Source organism: Zingiber officinale, chromosome 7A (genome assembly GCF_018446385.1).
Source record: "Zingiber officinale cultivar Zhangliang chromosome 7A, Zo_v1.1, whole genome shotgun sequence".
Classification (NCBI taxonomy): Eukaryota; Viridiplantae; Streptophyta; class Magnoliopsida; order Zingiberales; family Zingiberaceae; genus Zingiber; species Zingiber officinale.
Window position 1 is genome coordinate 122318176 of NC_055998.1, and position 21048 is coordinate 122339223.

Here is a 21048-nt window from a genome sequence, read left to right on the forward strand (position 1 = left end):
CACCGTTGTAGCAGTTACTGTACTGTTATAGCAGCTACTACACCATTGTAGTAGTTTCTATACCGTTGTAGCAATTTTTACACCGTTGTAGCAATTACCATACTAGCTGCTACAAGTTGTAGCAGAAACCATAATAATTTTTTTACATGTAATAATAGGATAGAGAAAATAAAATTTTATTTTAATTTAAAAACAAAGAGAGAAAAGTTGTTGCATGTCGACGAAAGAAATTAAAAAAATTAAATTTTAACCGCATCAGATAACTCACGTCGAATTTCCTTCACGGTCGCACACAAAGTATCGTTTAACATATCAAATCTCTTTATATATATATCTTAGTTTATTGACATAATTTTTTATTAACTACATGATTATAGCTTATTGCGTATACTTTTTCACACCGGTAATGATACAATTGATAAGTCCTCCTACTAATAATTAAAAGATTTTTTTCTCATCGAAAGCGGACCTAAGATGTTCCACATCTAGATATGTCTTTATAAGAGTAATTGCAATGCTAGATTTACAAAACTCAAGAAGTTTTGTAAACCCAACAATATTATAAGATTAGTGGATTTTTAAAACTAAAAAAATTCAACATCTAAATTTAGATGATGGGTTCAATACAATTTTTATTTTAAAAAAATTGTTAATTAGTGATGGCCCCACATATGGTGGCTTATGTCTACTTCATTTTTTTTTATTGAAATTTAGTTAATTATTATATATTACTTATTAAATTAATAATTTATTAAAATTTATTAAATTAATAATTATATTAAAAATTATTAAATAAAACTAATATATATTATTAATAAATTAATTAATATGTATATTATAAATATATATTTATGATAGTATATAAATAAATATTATAAATAAAGATAGTAAATAGAAAATGTAGATAATGATGTGTGAATTAGTGGGATCTAATATAAAGTTATTTTTTAGATTTATGATTGTGGGAAGAGGTTCATAAAAGTTGTGGGTTTTTTACTTTTAATGTGTCAATGATGTGTCATAGTAGGTCCCATGATGAAGTTGAGTTTATAAATTTAGATGTGCAGTTACCTAAAGTACTTTTAGATTTATCTTAATGATCGATGAAAATTTTTTAAATAATTAAGAGATTTAAGATTTTTTTTTTTTCAATAAGAAACAGGTCTAAGAATGTTTGTCATCTTGATAAGCCTCTATAAGTACTTTTCGATTTACCCCATAGCCGATGAAAATTTTTATGAAATTGGATCAATGATTAATCAGTTCGAAAAGTTATATATGTGATGTCAACTAAAAAATAATATAACAACTCTCTTATGTAAATATCTGTTTTACTATAAAAGAATATCTTCATGACTTATCTACATTATATTATAAAACTGACTATACTAAATGATGAGCATTATATGTTTGACTAACAACATATTACCAATTAAGATGTGAAATTTTAATTATTTTATTTTAATTAAAATTAGATATTTTATTTTAATTAAAATTATTATATATAATTTTATTATATCCAAATACTATTTTATTAATTTATCAAAATTATTTAATCATGATTACTTTCAACTAATTATAATAACCGGTTGCTATAGTAGCGGAACCTAAAATCTAAAATTTTAAATTCAAATGTTATTATAGTAGCTATTTAATTACAATGTATAACAATTACTTACCATACAAATTTGACTATTTTATTTTAATCGATAAAAATTATTATACATAAAATTTTATTACATTATAACATCGAATAACAATTTACCGTTATAATAATAAGTACAAAACTATTACAATATTATACTAACTATTCTATAACAACTATACCAACCCATCGTAATTACTATAACATCTATAACTACTATATTAGTTAATCATAATTACTATAACATTATAACGACTATACAGCTAATCATAATTACTATAACAACATTAGAAATAAAAATATTCTAGATAAAATATATAATAAAAAACATCCATTTAATAATTTTTATAATAAAATATCTATTTAATAATTTATTAAATAAAAAATAATATAACAACTCTCTTATGTAAATATCTGTTGTACTAGAAAAGAATATCTTCATGACTTATTTACATTATATTATAAAACTGACTATACTAAATGATTAGCATTATATGTTTGACTAACAACATATTACCAATTAAGATGTGAAATTTTAATTATTTTATTTTAATTAAAATTAGTTATTTTATTTTAATTAAAATTATTATATATATAATTTTATTATATCCAAATACTTTTTTATTAATTTATCAAAATTATTTAATCATGATTACTTTCAACTAATTATAATAACCAGTTGCTATAGTAGCGGAACCTAAAATCTAAAATTTTAAATTCAAATGTTATTATAGTAGCTATTTAATTACAATGTATAACAATTACTTACCATACAAATTTGACTATTTTATTTTAATCGATCAAAATTATTATACATAAAATTTTATTACACTATAACATCGATAGAATAACAATTTACCGTTATAATAATAAGTACAAAACTATTACAATATTATACTAACTATTCTATAACAACTATACCAACCCATCGTAATTACTATAACATCTATAACTACTATATTAGTTAATCATAATTACTATAACATTATAACGACTATACAGCTAATCATAATTACTATAACAACATTAGAAATAAAAATATTCTAGATAAAATATATAATAAAAAACATTCATTTAATAATTTTTATAATAAAATATCTATTTAATAATTTATTAAATAAAAAATAATACAACAACTCTCTTATGTAAATATCTGTTGTACTAGTATCTACATTATATTATAAAACTGACTATACTAAATGATGAGCATTATATGTTTGACTAACAACATATTACCAATTAAGATGTGAAATTTTAATTATTTTATTTTAATTAAAATTAGTTATTTTATTTTAATTAAAATTAGTATATATATAATTTTATTATATCCAAATACTTTTTTTATTAATTTATCAAAATTATTTAATCATGATTACTTTCAACTAATTATAATAACCAGTTGCTATAGTAGCGGAACCTAAAGATTTTAAATTCAAATGTTATTATAGTAGCTATTTAATTACAATGTATAACAATTATTTACCATACAAATTTGACTATTTTATTTTAATCGATCAAAATTATTATACATAAAATTTTATTACATCAATATATTGTTATCAGTCAAAAATAATGAAACTTCATTAAAATTATTTTTATGAAAATTCACTTTTATTGTAGTTGAACTTTAAAATTTTATATCTTAAATTCAAATATGTTATTATTACAATAGCTACTCAATAGCTATTACAATATATAACAATTACTCCCTAATTATTTTTCTCATGGAGATATTTTTATTATAATGTTCCTAATGAATCCATATCCTTAATAAAAAAGAAATGTTTAGAATAAATATAACCATCTTGTTACTAAAATTACTCGTTTACTATTATAATATAGAATTTTTCTTATTCCATTTTATTTAAAATTATTATACATAAAATTCTATTATATTAAAATATTATTTATTAAAATCATTTTCATAATTATTATAATATTTTATTAATGATCACAAATTATAATTAACATTGATAGAATAACAATTTACCGTTATAATAATAATAAGTACAAAACTATTACAATATTATACTAATTATTCTATAACAACTATACCAACCCATTGTAATAACTACTATATTAGTTAATCATAATTACTATAGCATTATAACGACTATATAGCTAATCATAATTACTATAACAACATTAGAAATAAAAATATTTTAGATAAAATATATAATAAAAAACATCCATTTAATAATTTTCATAATAAAATATCTATTTAATAATTTATTAAATATGAAACGCCTTTTAATTTTTGACTTTTTTTTTTAAGGCACGCTCTTAATTTTCTACCAAAATAACATTTAACCCGACAAAAACTTCAATTATTACGTGGCCAGATCCTCTAGGTCAGACTCTTCTAAGAGGTCTTGCATATTTATTGGTGAGATGAATTAGATCCTATCTATTTAACATGTGGGGTACAATTCACTCATCCAATGAACATGTAAGGGTCCAAAATTGATCTAGAGATCCTGAACCGGATCCATGCCCAATTATTACTTGCTGGTAATGATCACAGCAGGGCAGACAAATTGATTACATCACGCAAACTAGAGCAAATTTTACAAGAAAAACTAACCCAACGGCGTGCTTGCTTCTTTCTTTCTTTCTTTCTTTCTTTAGATAAAATTAACCTCAAATGGAAGCTCGCTTATTCGGAGATCACGATCCGGTTTCTTGGGCTCCTCCTTTGAGATCGTGATTGTCACGTATCTTTTCGGAATGATCTAGTGGTTAGCATATAAAATATTATCATCATGAGGTCTGAGATTCGAATCTCGATAAAGTCGAGATAAATACCTCCCTTATGTGCTAGTCATTATTTCAAAGACTAGTAGCCGTCCATAATTTACCTCCTTCGTGTTGGCCCTGGGATGAATTGATAGAGACGCTAAGGGCGAACATATTCGTGTTTTGCCACCGTGACTGTCAACACGCCGTTCTCCATGCTCGCCTTCACCTGGTCCACCTTGGCGTTCTCCGACATGTGGAACCGATGCAAGAACTTGTCGCTGTTGCGCTCCATGTAGTGCCACTTGTTGTTCTTTCTCCTCTTGCTCCTTGGTGCGCTTGCTGCTGATTTGGAGGATCCACCCGTCTTCAACCTCCACTTTCACCTCCTCCTTCTTGAGACCGGGGAGGTCGTGTAAAAATAATTAAACGAGAGAGAAATAATAAAATAAATTTCTTAATTATTGTTTGTTTATGAGATATACAATATATATAGAGACATTACATACTTTATCAATGCACAAAGGAATAAAGGATATTAGTTAATTAATTTGTTCTAATAATTACTAGAACTTAATCTGGATTTGGTTGGTTGAATAATTTTCTTTTATCCCCTGAAAATATAATGAGAGATTTCTAACGTCGAGTTTACAAGCTAATTTATAGAACCATTATCTGGATAATAGCTTAGTAAAAATATTGATAATTTGATCCTCAGCAGTAAGAGACAAATAATTATTAAGTCGTCACACATTCTCGAACAAAATGAAAATCAATTTCTACATATTTTGTACGAGCATGAAAGATTGGATTTGTAGTGAGATATGTTGCTCTAATATTATCACTCCATATTTTGGGTGCAATTTTTGACGTAAGATAAAGTTTAGAAAGAAGTAATTGGAGCCAAATAATTTCAGAAGTTGTATTTACTATAACTTTTTATTTGGTCTCAATGCTTGAACGAGTTACTGTAGGTTGCTTTTTTAAATTCCATGAGATAAGATTTCATCCAAGAAATATTACATATTCACTAGTAGAGTGTATGTCTTCAGGAGAACTTGCCAAATCCGTATCACTATAGGTATGTAATTCTCGAGATGATTGACGATATAAAAGAACAGCAAACTTGCCCAATTGCTTCGCACGCTGTTAATATTAAGTTTTAACAGTGAACTCTGCATGCCGTAGAAAAGTTTATTGACAACGTACATTTTCTACACATCGTCATTTGTATAAATATTATATTATCTGCAACACATATAATTCGGCATGCTGTAAAAACTATTATTAACGACGCGCTTTAACTGCACACCCTTGATGATGCGCTACAAAAAGTCACTTTTGTTGTAGTACATGCAAAATAGTACTTTTAAGATAACGAAGTATTTTTTTCACACCTTCCCAATTTTGTTCAGTGGGAGCATGCACAAATTGACAAGCATGATTTACTGCAAATGTTATATCAAATCGTGTGATGGTGACATATTGTAAAGCTCCAATAATGCTTTGATAAATCTATGGGTGAGACAGAGCAGGAGAGGATGAAGTTGTAGAGTTGTTTATAGCAATTGGTATAGAAATTGGGCGTGCTCTATCCATTTTGGCTCTTTGAAGAAGTCCAATAATGTATTTGTTCTGAGAGAGAAGATAACCTTCCTCATGTGGAATAAGTTCAATACCAAGGAAAAAATGAGCATTACCTAAATCTTAAGTAGGAAATTTTTGATTGAGAAGACTTAATAAAGTTGTAATACCCTTGTAATCATTGCTGGTTATTAGGATGTCATCCACATAAATAAAAAAATATCATAGATCCATTATTATATTTATAGAAAAGAGATGAGTCAGTCTTTGATCCAGAAAATCCTTGAGCTTGTAACTAGTTAGATAATCGATGAAACCATGCACGAAGAGCATGTTGAAGATTATATAAGGATTTCTTGAGTTGACAAACATGAGATGAAAATTGTGAATGAATGAACCCAGGTGATTGCTCCACAAATACAGTTTCCTCAAGATGAGTATGAAAAAACGCATTTGAAATGTCTAATTGTCATACATGCCAATTAGAACTAACGACTATCAATAAAAATAGTCTGACAAATGTAATTTTCATAACTGGGCTAAAAGTGTCATTGAAATCAATACCTGATTATTGACTAACTCCTTTGGCTACAAGCCGACCTTTGTACGGTTCAAGAGAACCATTAGCTCGATGCTTAAAATGGAATATCCTTTTAGAGCCCACAATATTCATGGAGGTAGTGCGTTGAACCAAGTTCCATGTTCCATTATGAAGAAGTGCATTAAATTTGGTAGTCATTGCACTACGCCAATTTAGATGCTTATTTTCTTGTGTAAAATAAGTTGGTTCAATAGACTTTAAAGATACCACTAGAGCTCGTGGAAGGGGATGTCAAGTTATTATTGGTAGGCATCGTGTGTATATGTCACTTAAGGGAAGCATGCAACGAGGAGGATTATTAGTTGAATCATTTATTGATGGTGACGAAAAAGGAGCTTGACATAGTGATTTTGATAACAGACTTGTATTATCTGATGATCCAAAGTTAGAGAGCATATTATCTATAGCTGGTGAGACTTCCAATATTGAATACGGAATAGGTTCCATAATATTATTCCTTTTGATATTATCAGTATGCCCTGCTCTTAATGGAGTAACCACTTGAGGTGATTCTGATGATCTAATAGAGTTTGTGGAAAGTTCCGGAGCATGACCTAGGATGTCCTCATGCATCTCTAGTGTGTCTGATTGGATGAACAATATGTGGTGATTAGATGAGATATTAGGCGGTATCAAAAAGGTACCACTATTTGAAGATAGAGGTGTTGTTATAACTGCAAAAGGAAATAGAGATTCATCACAAATAATATGTCGAGTTATATATGTTAGGGTCGATTTGTAGCTAGAGGGGGGGTGGGGTGAATAGCTCATCGCGTTTCATTTGCTTGCTTCAGTGTTGTTAGTATGCAACGGAAAGGCTCGAAACAAGACTCACAACGCTAACACGTAGATTTACTTGGTATCTACCTCAAGAAGAGGTGACTAATCCAAAGATCCACACACGACACACTCTCCACTAAGAAAAATACTCCTTCTCGGTAACTACCGAAGGCGGAGAAACCTTGTACAACCTCTGAATACAAGAAGAAAGAAAAAAAAGCTTATACAATAACAAATCTGATGTAACAACCACCCTTCTTACTACTACTACTCTCTAAGGATGACCGTTACTTGACTACTAACTCTACTTAACCGGTATGCTACTTAACTACGAGGAATCCCTACCGAAAAATTTCGGCAGAGTCTCCCCTGTACCGGTGACCAAATCAATAATACAAACAAACTATACTCAGCCACAGGCGGCTGGAACATATATTTTCACAACCAAAAGGAATAACATCACCACGCAGTTTAATGAAATCAAAGCATGCAAGTAATAAATAGCGGAAACAAAATAAAAACATACAGTTAACTAACAGCGGAAGACTAAATGACTCATCTAATACATTCTTAATAAATTCTTAAACTAAGTCCCAAGGCTTCCATAGTCCTGGCATCACACATCCCTCGAACACCTCCTTGTCGCCTTCCTTTTTATATCTTTTCCTTTCCTGTATCTGCAGTAAGAGGAAGTGTAGTCTATAAGCAAAATTTGCTTAGTAAGCGCTATCTAACTCACAAAAACTCGATATGCATGTATATAAATAAAAACATGCTAAAACTGAATGCTAACATGCAAAGCTACTCATGCTCATAAATAGCAAATAACAGTAAGCTAACTCATGCTCTCCTAATAGTAAAGAAACATACTGAAAGACTAAACATGTAAGACAAGTCTATACTATCATGCTAGCATAAAGAATTTAACTTACTGAATTCTAAACACTTTCTGATTCTTATTAAACTTACTTAATAACTTATTCTTTTATTTTACTTATTTAAAACTTATTCTTTAATACTTGTAAACTTTTGTAAACACATTGTTTTATTAGTTCAAAAGCTTATACTTATAATACTTCAAAATAATAATCAACTTCTTCTTGGGCCCAGGCATAGTACCATCTTATGCGCGTTCCCTAATAGGTTGGGGTAGCGAGCCACCAATCCTAAAAGAGCAGACCTCGGTCTACCAGGGCCAAGACCTCGGAATTGAACACCTGGATTTGTTTAACGACAACCTCGGAAGTCGGGTACTAGCCTCTTCTTAAAAGTAAAATACTTATAATCTTAATTACTTCTTCTTTAAATGCCTTGGCATTTTAATAGGCACCTTGTGTGCCAAAATCCCTAAAGTCTTCACTTTTGGGATCTACTTAAGGCCTCGGCCTTTTCTTTTCTTTTCTTTATCTCCTTTTTACTCTTATCTTTTGGTACTTTAGTAGGAAACCACAACTAAAGCCGAAATAAATCTGTCCATGCTAAATGAGGTAGTAATGAAACAGCAAGATCTACTAACTGGAATTTAAACTTGCTGAAAACAACATGCTTCATATAAGTTCCTATGCAACATTAAGAGACAAAGGTCCAAAGGAAAAACTACTATAATAAAATGCAGAACTTGGATTGTATACTAACGTTTGCAAGAACTAATCTAGGAACTAGCATATATGGTTGTTCTTCATGTATTGTATCATAACATACCATTCTACAAAATCAAACTACATGCTTTAAAGGAAACTAAACTCTTCCTCGTTCCTTGCCCAACACAGGAATCCGAAATCTGTTCTTCATGCTTACTAAACCAATTTGTCTCTTCTTTCTTTAAGGTTCACGGCAGCAAATAAAAAGCAAGATTCTTCACGGCAAAATTCAAGAAAACAAGAAAATTCAAGCAAAGCTTCGGAAACCAGGAGAGGAATACAAAATATGCTTCGGAGCTATCTTACTGCAGGTGAGGAAGCTACTTACCTTGGTTCTTGGACTCATAACCGAACAAAAAGGGCATCTAGGACCTTGGCCGCTCGCCGGAGATGATACCCTAACTCCCTTTCATTTTCTGCCCGAGCTCCGCCGTCGTACGTAGAAGAGAAGGAGAGAATGGTTTAAGTCACGGGAAAACAGAGCATCAACTTATCCCCTTTTATAATCTAATATTCTGTTAATTATCTTAGATAAATTTGCTACTTTTTCTAAACAAACAAATCCAACATCAACTTATCCCTTTTATAATCCAATGTTCTATTAATTATCTTAAATAAATTTGCTACTTTTTCTAAACAAACAAATACAACATCAACTTATCCCTTTTATAATATTCTGTTAACTATCTTAAATAAATTCGCTACCTTTTCTAAACAAACAAATCCAAGATCAACTTATCCCTTTTATAATCCAATATTCTGTTAACTATCTTAAATAAATTCTCTACCTTTTCTAAACAAAAAAAATCTGTTTGCCCACCTGGTCAGTCGTGTTTTGACCGAGTCAAAGGTCGCGGGTTCTATTCTCGGCTTGGACATTTTTTTATCGAAACTTCCTTCGTTTAATAAAAATACCAAACGACCTCCAAAAATTACATAAAAATACTCTAAAAATTTCTAAAAATCCCTACAATATTTCTATAGCATTTTTAAATATTTTAAAATTACTTTCAGGACTCTAATTGAGGAAATTTGGGGCGTTACATCTGACAAGATTTACAATGGAGAAACCCTAGCTTGATTCTCCTTCTTATGTAGAACGCCTCTTGACTTTGGAAGTGCAGCAACACCTTGCTCCAAAAAGCTTCAAGAACTGGCATAAACCTGTAAGAGATGATCGCAAAAGATGGACAGGAAGAAGTGTTGAATCATTGCGAAGAGGAAGACTTTAAACTCAACACTTCCTTCATAATGGTCACATCTCAATCGATTGATAAATCGATTAGGGATGCTTGAATCGATCAGCTGATCGATTCAGAGCTCTTCTGTGCTCTACTGGAAATTGCCTGAATCGATCAACTGATCGATTCAGGCTTCCTCACATCTGCGCAAGAAAATCAACCCCAATCGATCGACCGATCAATTGGCGGTGCCCAATCAATCGGCTGATCGATTAAGGATTGTTCTGTTTGCGTGATAAACACCCCCAATCGATCGATTGATTGGGCTACTATTTATCATAGTACTCTCCCAATCGATTGGTTGATCGATTGGGGTTCGGTCCAATCGATCGACTGATCGATTAACCGCCCTTGACTTGCTTAACTCAAGCTCAAGGGTCCCCAAATCCAACATCTAATCAACCGTGACCTGTTAGAACTTCTCATGCCTAGCATCTAGTCAGCCTTGACCTGCTGGGACTTCTTCACCAAGTGTCCGGTCAATCCTTTGACCCACTTGGACTTTTCTCCTCGCGCCAAGTGTCTGGCCATCCTTGACCCACTTGGACTTACCGTCTCGTGCCAAGTGTCCGGTCCTCCATGACCTACTTGGACTTTCTTCCACCAGATGTCCGGTCACCTTTGACCTATCTGGATTTCCATGTGCCAAGTATCCAGTCACTCCTTTGACCTACTTGGACTTCCCAACACCATGTGTCCGGTCAACCTTGACCCACCTGGATTTCCACGTGCCTAGTTTCACTCATCAGGTCTTTCCTTCTACCTGACTTCACTCACTAGGGCTTTCCATCTGCCTGACTTCACTCACCAGGACTTTCACCTGGCTTCACTCACCAGGAATTTTCATCTGCCTAACTTCACTCACTAGGGATTTCACCTGACTTCACTCACCAGGATTTTTCCACTGCCTCACCAGGACTTTTACTCTGTCTGGCTTCACTTACCAGGGCTTTCACCTAGCTTCACTCACTAGGATTTTCACTTGCCTAACCTCCAGTTAGGATTTTCACCTGGCTTCACTCACCAAGATTTCCAACTGCCTAACCTCCAGTTAGGACTTTCTTAGTCAAGTATCCGGTCAATCCTTTGACATACTTGACTCTTCTTCACATCTAACTGGTCAACCCTTAACCAGAGGGGAATTGTACTAACATTCTCTCCCATCGGACGATTGCTCCTACAATCTCCATATATTGTCAAACATCGAAACTCAAATATCAAAACTCAAACTTGAGCCAACTCAAGCTTAGTCAATCGGGTCAACCTGACCTAGGGGATATTGCACTAACAGTCTCCCTCTTTTTGATATTTGGCAATACCTTTAAGTTAGGCTAATCTCATTTCCTAAACTTTTTCTTCATGTCAATGCATGAATGAGAGTTTCTTTCATTCTCTTTCTTTCCTAGAGGGCAAACTCCCCCTTTGGATAATGAACGCATAACTTAGACCCTACATTCTCCTCCAAACTTTCCTAGAAGGGCAATGAATGCCTAACTTAAACCCTACATTCTTCCCCTATTGGCACATATCAAAAACTCTCCCCCTCGAAGAGTTACTCAACGTTGTTCATAACCTCACATGTTATTCATAACACCACAATAAAGATCTCATACCCTTCATTGTCTTCAATGCTCACCCTTGAGCATTAAGCCACTCCATAATGCTCATCCTAGAACATTCACAACTCAACAATGAAGATATCCACTCTCCATTATTTTTCAATGCTCAACTTTGAGCATTTACTCTAACGAAGGTTAACCACCTTCATGGTGTTTGAAAAATTAATTTTCATGTCCTTAAAGTGTAACTCCCCCTAAAGACATGCTCCATATTTCTGTCATTGCACCAACAATAACTTGGAATCCCTAAATCTTTAGGAGATCCAAAACTTGAAGCTTTGAGGTTCAAGTATCAATATTTGAATGCAAACCTCAACCTAAACTTCAATCTAGTGGTTCTTTAACCATGTCTCCTTGTTTTCATCATGAAAACTACCTTTAAATGTATATAAATATATTCCAAGGGGTTAGAAGTGGTTAAAGAGGCTAAAAATGGCTTAAAGTGTCGAAATCAAACTTTTCCAGCCAAAATCAACCTTTTCAATCGATTGGGTTGGGACTCAATCGATTGCCACTCATTCAATCGATCCACTGATCGATTCAGCGAGGTTCTGTTCGTAGAAAATGCCTCTGAATCGATTGTCCGATCGATCCAGACATGAATGAATTGATTGACTGATCGATTCAGTGAGCTTCTGCTCACGAAAAACACATCCCAATCGATCGACTTATCGATTGGGGCCCTCCAATCGATCGGTTACCGATTGGGGCTCTGATTTTCTGAAATTCAATTTCAGTGAAATTCAGAAATGGCCTAAAAATTTTATAAAATTCTAAAATCATGAAAATTATTGTAGACATTATTTAGGGTATATACTATCATGGAAAAATAGTTTTCTAAGAAAACACTTCCTATTTTCAAATATTGACACAAACTTGAAAACTCTTGAAAACTTCAATGTTTTTTTCTAGTTTATGTCTAACTTTTCAATCATGATTACTATCAAAAGATAGCCTTCACCAAGGTTTTCTAAAGTATATTTAAAACTAATTTCCAACCATATTCTTTGGGCTCAATGGACATGACTTGTACATTAGCTTTCCCAATGATTGGAGTACACATAAATATGTGTTTTGATGAAATCAAAACTCAAATAGATGTACTAAATCAACATCTTGAGTCTTATTCATCATCCTAGCATCTCACTTGTATCTAATATGCACTAAAACACATACAAGTCACCTTATAGTTTTTGTGAGATGTAGATTTTGGTTTTGCCCTAAACTAGGGATCATGCATATCTATTTAGACATTTTAGGAATCATGAACATCCACCTAGGATGTCACTTGTTAGTAAATGTCATTGTCTTTAATTACAAGGGAATTAAAACGATGCATGATGAGTTATGACATACATCAAAAAGAAATCATTTTCAAAAGAAAATATACTATTGCTACATGATGTATATATGGCATGACATAGTATTTTTGTTTATTTTTCATAATACGCATGAATGCAACATATGATGTCATGGCATATGATTGACAAACAATCTTGGCAATTAGCACAAATAAAATATACATAGATAATCTATCTAAGTATCTTAAATCCTTAGCTAAACTAAAATTGATCCTAGATTGTCCTTATTTTCTTCTTCAAGGAAATGTCAAAACCCAACTTGGCATTTCTTTTAATCTTGATTAGTTGTGCCAATTTAAATCAAGTGTAATTCCTAAAATTTTAGCACATTTACTCCTCCAAAGAGTAACCAAATAATCTTTTTCATTTTTAAAGGTTAACAAAAATCTTGAAAATGCCTCCAAGTGTCAACTTTATCAAGGTTGGGTTAACTACCCATACCCATTTAGAGTTGACACTCTCTAAACCCATCTGGGATGTAGAGAATAAGCTCCTAGGAATCCAAAATCTATTGGTGCTTCTTGGATGTTCTAAATATTCACTAGGGATGACTTCCCTAGATACCTTCCTAGTGACCTTCTTAGGCTTCTTAGAAGCCTTAGTCACACTTGACTCACTTAGGTTAAATCTAGAGCTAGCTTCCCTTGTGACATTCTTGGTGACTCTCTTAGACTTCATAGAAGTCTTAGTCACATTGGTCTTGGTAAAAATACTTTTAGGGATAACTTTCCTTGTATCTTTGACTTGACCCCTAAACCTAGGGTTGATTCCATAACTAAATAGAACCCTATGATATGAAATCACATTCTTCTTGGCCTTAGGTTTGTATCCCAAACTTCTATGGTCATTTGATGGCTTTTGTGTTCCTAAACCTAGGTTATACTCATTTTGCCCTTTTAGAATATTTTTCATTCTTTTTAGGGTCTTTTTCAATTTGTCAAGCCTTGACCTCAAGACTTGATTTTCCATCTTTAAATTCTTAGTTTTGGATTTCTCATTTTTCCCTTGAGCATTTCTATTTCTAGGCATATATCTAAAATCCTTAGGGTGCCTTTAGTTCAAGTTATCATGTATAACCTTGGTTATGTGATTACCAAGTAATCACATAACCAAGGTTATGGGGAATAAAATATAACCAAATGTTGTTTGATTCAACCTAGATAATACAACAAAAACTTATTTATTTGAAGGTTTTAATGAATAACCTAATTTAATATTTTACTATATTACCCTTAGTTACAAAACCAACCATATATTATTATTATTATTTAAACTCTACATTTATTTTTATTTTTTATTTTTCACATTTTTCTTTATTTTTATATATTTTTTATTTCTTTTCATTTTTTATTTTTTAAATTTTAGAAGTTTTTTTATTTTTTTACATTTTTTTATTTTTTACATTTTTTATTTTTTTTCTATCTTTATTATTTTTAATGTTTTTAAATTTTTCCCCTATTTTTTATATTTTTTTAAAAAAATTATGCTTTTTATTATTTTTTACATTTTAAATTTTTTTTAGGTTTTTTCTATTTTTTATGTTTTTTTATTTTCCCCCTATTTTTTAGTTTTTTTATGTTTTTCCTATTTTTTATTTTTTAAAAAAAATTAATGTTTTTTTACATTTTTTTAAAGTTTTTTATTTTATTTTTTAATATTTTTTCTTTATAATTTTCTTTTTTATCACACTTTTTCTCTTATTCGAGAGTATTTTAGGTAAAAAAAATTCGTTAACCCCGGAATCAAGAAAAACTTCAGTTTCTCAATTCTAGGTTGCATGCCCCTTTTGTTGACGTGTTGGACATGGAACATTACTCGAAAATCATCAATTACCTAAACCAAACATGGTTTTCGTTGATAACCTTGAATGAATAACCAAGATTATCAACGATAACCCCCAACCAAACGTACCCTTAGAGTTATTGCCTAATTTGTTGTCTATCTTTCTAGCCTTAGATTGAGTGATTTTAGTATGATAAGCTACATAATTTTCCTTAACTCTATCATGCTTCCTATTTTCATGATAAATAACATTAAAATGATATAAGCTAGACCTAACATGTTTTTTATCATTACTTAAAGGAATAGACTCAATAAATGATACATTGGATTTGCTTTTAAGAGCTCCCCCTTGATTTGAGCTTTCTTCTTTAACTTTGGTCGATTTCTTTCCCTTTGAACACTGGCTCCGATAATGTTCTTTTTGATGGCACAAGAAATACTCTTGTAGCGCCCTTGTTCCCTACACTCAAAGCAAATAATGTGTTTATTATTCAAACTTGAAATTGTTATACATTTGCTTGTAAGGGTGGCATATGATCCTCCGTTTGATTTTTCTTGATTTGTGGAGGTGGCACCATCTTCTTCTTCTTTACTTGACCCAGAGGTGGATGCCTCTTCTTGCTCCGATGTCAAGGAATGATGCTCCCCCTCAATCCTAGAGGTGGAGGGCTCTTCATCTTCATCCTCTTGCCTATTGAACAAAGAGTATGCTCCCTCTTTGTCCTTTTCATTGTGCCTCGTTGAAGATGAAGCTTCATGGACTTATTCTTCGGAAGTTGAGCATCTCTCAACTTCGGAGTCCTCTTCCTCTTGTTCTTGATCCAATGAGTCACCCTCTTTGGATTTCTCTTGATTTGGTATAGTGGAGGGGATTTCATGAATTTTAGTCAATTTTCTCCATAGCTCCTTATCATCCTTATATTCTCCAATTTGAGTCAAAATATTGCTTGGCAATAAATTGACCAATAGCTTGATCCATTTGTCATTTGCTTCGCTCCTTTGAATTTTCTCTTGACTTCATTTACTTTTCTTGAGAATTTTGCCTTTTGAATTCTTTGGAGCTTCCAAGCCTTCCATTAAAGCAAACCATTGCTCTATCTCCATCATGAAGAAATTTTCTATTCTTGATTTCCAAGAATCGAAGCTTGTCATTATGAAAGGTGGAGGCACCCTTGTGTCGAATCCGAGTCCATCTTAGAATTCCATTTGAAGTTGATCTCTTTTGAAGTCTTTGACTTTGATGAACTTGCTTCAACTTCTTCTCCTTCTAGCTTGTTGCCCTTTCCGGCAGTGATTCCGGTGAAGAATGACCTCACTCTAATACCACTTGTTAGGGTCAATTTGTATCTAAAGGGAATAGCTCGTCATGCTTCGTTTGCTTGCTTCGGTGTTGTTAATATGCAGCGGAAAGACTCGAAACAAGACACAACACTAACACGTAGATTTACTTGGTATTCACCTCAAGAAGAGGTGACTAATCTAAGGATCTACACATGACACACTCTCCACTAATAAAAATACTCCTTCTTGGTAACTACCGAAGGCGAAGAAGCCTTGTACAACCTCTCAATACAAGAAGAAAGAAAAGCAAGCTTATAAAATAACCAATATTTCAAGATTTACAATGGAAAACCCTAACTTGCTTCTCCTTCTTGTGTAGAACGCCTCTTGACCTTGGAAGTGCAGCAACACCTTGCTCCAAGAAGCTTCAAGAACTGACGTAAATCTGTGAGGGATGATCGCAAAAGATGGAGAGGAAGAAGTGTCGAATCGCTGCGAAGAGGAAGACTTTAAACTCGACGTTTTCTTTACAACAGTCACATCTCAATCAATTGATCAATTGATTGGGGAGGCTTGAATTGATCAGCTGATCGATTCAGAGTGCCTCTGTACTCCGCTGGAAACTGTGCGAATCGATCGACCGATCGATTAAGGTTTCCTCACGTCTGTATGAGAAAACCAACCCCAATCGATCGACCGATCGATTGGCGGTGCCCAATCGATCGACTGATCGATTGGGGACTATTTTGTTTGCACGATAAACACCCCCAATCGATCGATCAATTAATTGGGTTGCTATTTATCGTAACACTCTCCCAATCGATCGGCTGATCGATTGGGCTTCGGTCCAATCCATTGGCTGATCTATTGACCACCCTTGACTTGCTTAACTCAAGCTCAAGGGTTCCCAAATCCAACATCTGGCTAACCGTGACCTGTTGGAACTCCTCATGCCTAGCATTGGGTCAGTCTTAACCTATTGGAACTTCTTTACCAAGTGTCTGGTCAATCATTTGACCCACTTGGACTTTTCTCCTTGTGCCAAGTGTCCGGTCATCCTTGACCCACTTGGACTTACCGTCTCATGCCAAGTGTCCGGTCCTCCATGACCTACTTGGACTTTCTTCCACTAGATGTCCGGTCACCTTTGACCCATCTGGATTTCCATGTGCCAAGTATTCAATCACTCTTTTGACCTACTTGGACTTCCCAACACCATGTGTCTAGTCAACCTTGACCCACCTGGATTTCCATGTTGGTTGCTACTCGGAAAACCTATAGGTTTCACTGTACAAAAATTTTGTACAAAGGTCTGAACCTTTTCCTAGCTACCATGTGTTCTTTTAAATTAAATTTTGGATCGCCTGCGGAACTTAACACGTTTGATCCAAAACTTAATCTATTTGTTCTTTTAGGTTTTGATTTGGATCTCCTGCGGAACTTAACACGTTCGACCCAAGTCTCCTTAAGTTATTAATTCCATTAAATATTAATTTCCATAAAAGGTTCCCAGTACTGACGTGGCGAGGCACATGGCCTTCTTGGATATGGGAGCAACCACCACCGACTAGACAAAACCTTTAATAGAAAGCTAATATTTAATTTCCTAAAATAACTTTAGGTTAACCAAAGAGAACAATCAAATCACAAGGAAAAGAAAGAAAACAAAAGAACACAACATCGAAAAACATATTCGAAATACTAGAACGTAAGCCTCTTGTATTTGGTATTATTTCCATAAATAACTAGCATGATGCGGAAATAAAAATTACTAGTTATACCTTGTAGAAAAACCTCTTGATCTTCTACCGTATTCCTCTTCTAACCTTGGACGTTGTGTGGGCAACGATCTACCAAGATGAGAAACCACCAACCACCTTCTTCTCCTCCAAGCAAGGTTCGGCCACAAAGGAAGAACTTCACTAAAGAAGAAAACCAAAATACTAACCAAGCCCCAAGAGATGCTAGCTTTCCCTCCTTCTTCTTCTTCTTCTTCTTCTCCGAGTAGTATCCGGCCACCACAAGAGCTCTAATGGAAGAGTAGGGTTCGGCCACCACAAGAGGAAGAGAAGGAGAGGTTGGCCGGCCACACCAAGGAACAAAAGAGGGAGAGAAATAATAGATGTGATGTCTCATGAAGGCACCCCTACCCCTTCTTTTATATTCCTTGGCCTAGGCAAATTAGGAAATTTAATTACCATAAAATTTCCTCAATTTCCTTGACATGATTTTATTGAGAAAAATAAAATAAAATTTCCCAAATTAAAACCAATGGCCGGCCACATCATTGGAGAACAAATTGGACAAGTTTTAATCAACAATTAAAACTTCCTAATTTGTTTCCGGAAATTTTAAAAAATATAATTTCTCTTTAAAATCTCTTCATGGTTGATAAAAGGAAATTTCTATAATTTTAATTTTATCAACATGTGAATAATTTTTAAAGAAAAAAATAAAACATCTCTCCAATCTACAAATAAGGAAAGAGATCTAATCTCTTTCTTTAATCTTTTATAGATCTTTTACAAGAGAGATATTTTAATTCTCTTTAAATTATATCTTCCATATAATAATAAAAATTAAAATTAAAATCCCTTTTAATTTAATTTGGCCGGCCCCCACTAGCTTGGGTTCAAGCTAGGGCCGGCCACCCAATATTATACCTAGGCCGGCCCTAGCTTGTTCCCAAGCTAGCTTGGCCGGCCCCTATTGGGTAGGTTTAGAAGGTGGGTATAGGTGGGTATAGAACTCTATAAATAAGAGGCTACGATAGGGACCGAGAGGAGGAATTGGTTTTGGTCTCCCGATAAAATTAAGCATCCCGTGTTCGCCCCGAACACATAACTTAATTTTATCAATGATAATTCATTCCACTAGAGAACTATTATTGAACTACCGCACCAATCCCAAATTACAATTTTGGGCTCCTTCTTATTATGAGTGTGTTAGTCTCCCTGTGTTTAAGATATCGAATGTCCACTAATTAAGTGAGTTACTGACAACTCATTTAATTAATATCTAAGTCCAAGAGTAGTACCACTCAACCTTTTTATCATGTCGGACTAAGTCCACCTGCAGGGTTTAACATGACAATCTTTATGAGCTCCTCTTGAGGACATTATCAACCTAGTATCTCTAGGACACAGTTTCCTTCTATAATCAACAACACATACTATAAGTGATACCATTTCCCAACTTATCGGGTTTATTGATTCATCGAACTAAATCTCACCCATTGATAAATTAAAGAAATAAATATCAAATATATGTGCTTGTTATTATATTAGGATTAAGAGCACACACTTCCATAATAACCGAGGTCTTTGTTTCTTTATAAAGTCAGTATAAAAGAAACGACCTCAAATGGTCCTACTCAATACACTCTGAGTGTACTAGTGTAATTATACAGTCAAGATAAACTGATACCTAATTACACTACGACCTTCTAATGGTTTGTTCCTTTCCATTTTGGTCGTGAGCTACTGTTTATAATTTATAAGGTACTGATAATATCATCTTCTGTATGTGACACCACATACTATATTATCTACAATATAAATTAATTGAACAACTACAACTAAATGTAGAAAATTTGACCAAATGTGATTCTTTATTCATAATGAATGTTTACAAAGCTTAGGCTTTCAGTATACACTCCAACATTCCACGTGCCTGGTTTCACTCACCAGGTCTTTCCTTCTACCTAGCTTCACTCACTAGGACTTTCCATATGTCTGACTTCACTCACCAGGACTTTCACCTGGCTTTACTCCCCGGGAATTTCCATCTCCCTAACTTCACTCACTAAGGCTTTCACTGACCAGAATTTTTTCACTGCCTGGCTTCACTCACCAGGCTTTCACCTGGCTTTACTCCCCAGGAATTTTCATCTCCCTAACTTCACTCACTAAGGCTTTCACCTGGCTTCACTGACCAGAATTTTTTCACTGTCTGGCTTCACTCACCAGGACTTTTACTCTGCCTGGCTTCACTCACCAGGGCTTTCACCTAGCTTCACTCACTAGGATTTTCACCTGGCTTCACTCACCAAGATTTTCACCTACCTAACCTCCAGATAGGATTTTCACCTAGCTTCACTCACCAGGATTTCCAACTACCTAACCTCCAGTTAGGACTTTCCTAGTCAAGTATCCGATCAATCCTTTGACATACTTGACTCTTCTTCACATCTAACTGGTCAACCCTTAACCAGAGGAGAATTGTACTAACATTCTCCCCCATCGGACCATTGCTCCTACAATCTTTATATATTGTCAAACATCGAAGCCCAAACATCAAGACTTAAACTTGAGACAACTCAAGCTTAGTCAACCTGGTCAACCTGACAAAGGGGATATTACACCAACAATATATATGCGCCCTGTCAGTATATGTAGATAATGGTATCTGATACGGCTGGCAATGGAGGGGCCCAAAAGGAAAGGGTGAGAAGGGTCAAGGCCATATGGCGGTCAAAAGTCAAGATGATGTGGCAGTCAATAGTCAAGGTGACTTGGCAGTCAATAGTCAAGCTGACTAGGCAGTCAAAGTCAAGCATATGGGGTAGTCAGAGGTCAGGCAGACTTGTCAATCAAGGGGGCAAAGTAGTTGAAAGACAAAGGGAGACGACAGGCGGAACACAAGGTTCAGGTCGGGATCGGCAGAGCTGTGTTGAGACAACTCGATCTACAGGTCTGCGATTCGAAGGCCCGGAAGTACAAGTCACAAATCACAGGTCGGGATCGGAAGAGCTGTGTAGAGACAACTCGATCTACAGG

General features: G+C 33.7%; 1 pseudogene; it reads right to left on the reverse strand.

The window, feature by feature from the left end:
- Positions 1-4075: 4075 nt before the first annotated feature.
- On the reverse strand, positions 4076-4800 carry LOC121999678 (annotated as a pseudogene).
- Between the last annotated feature and the right edge of the window lie 16248 nt (positions 4801-21048).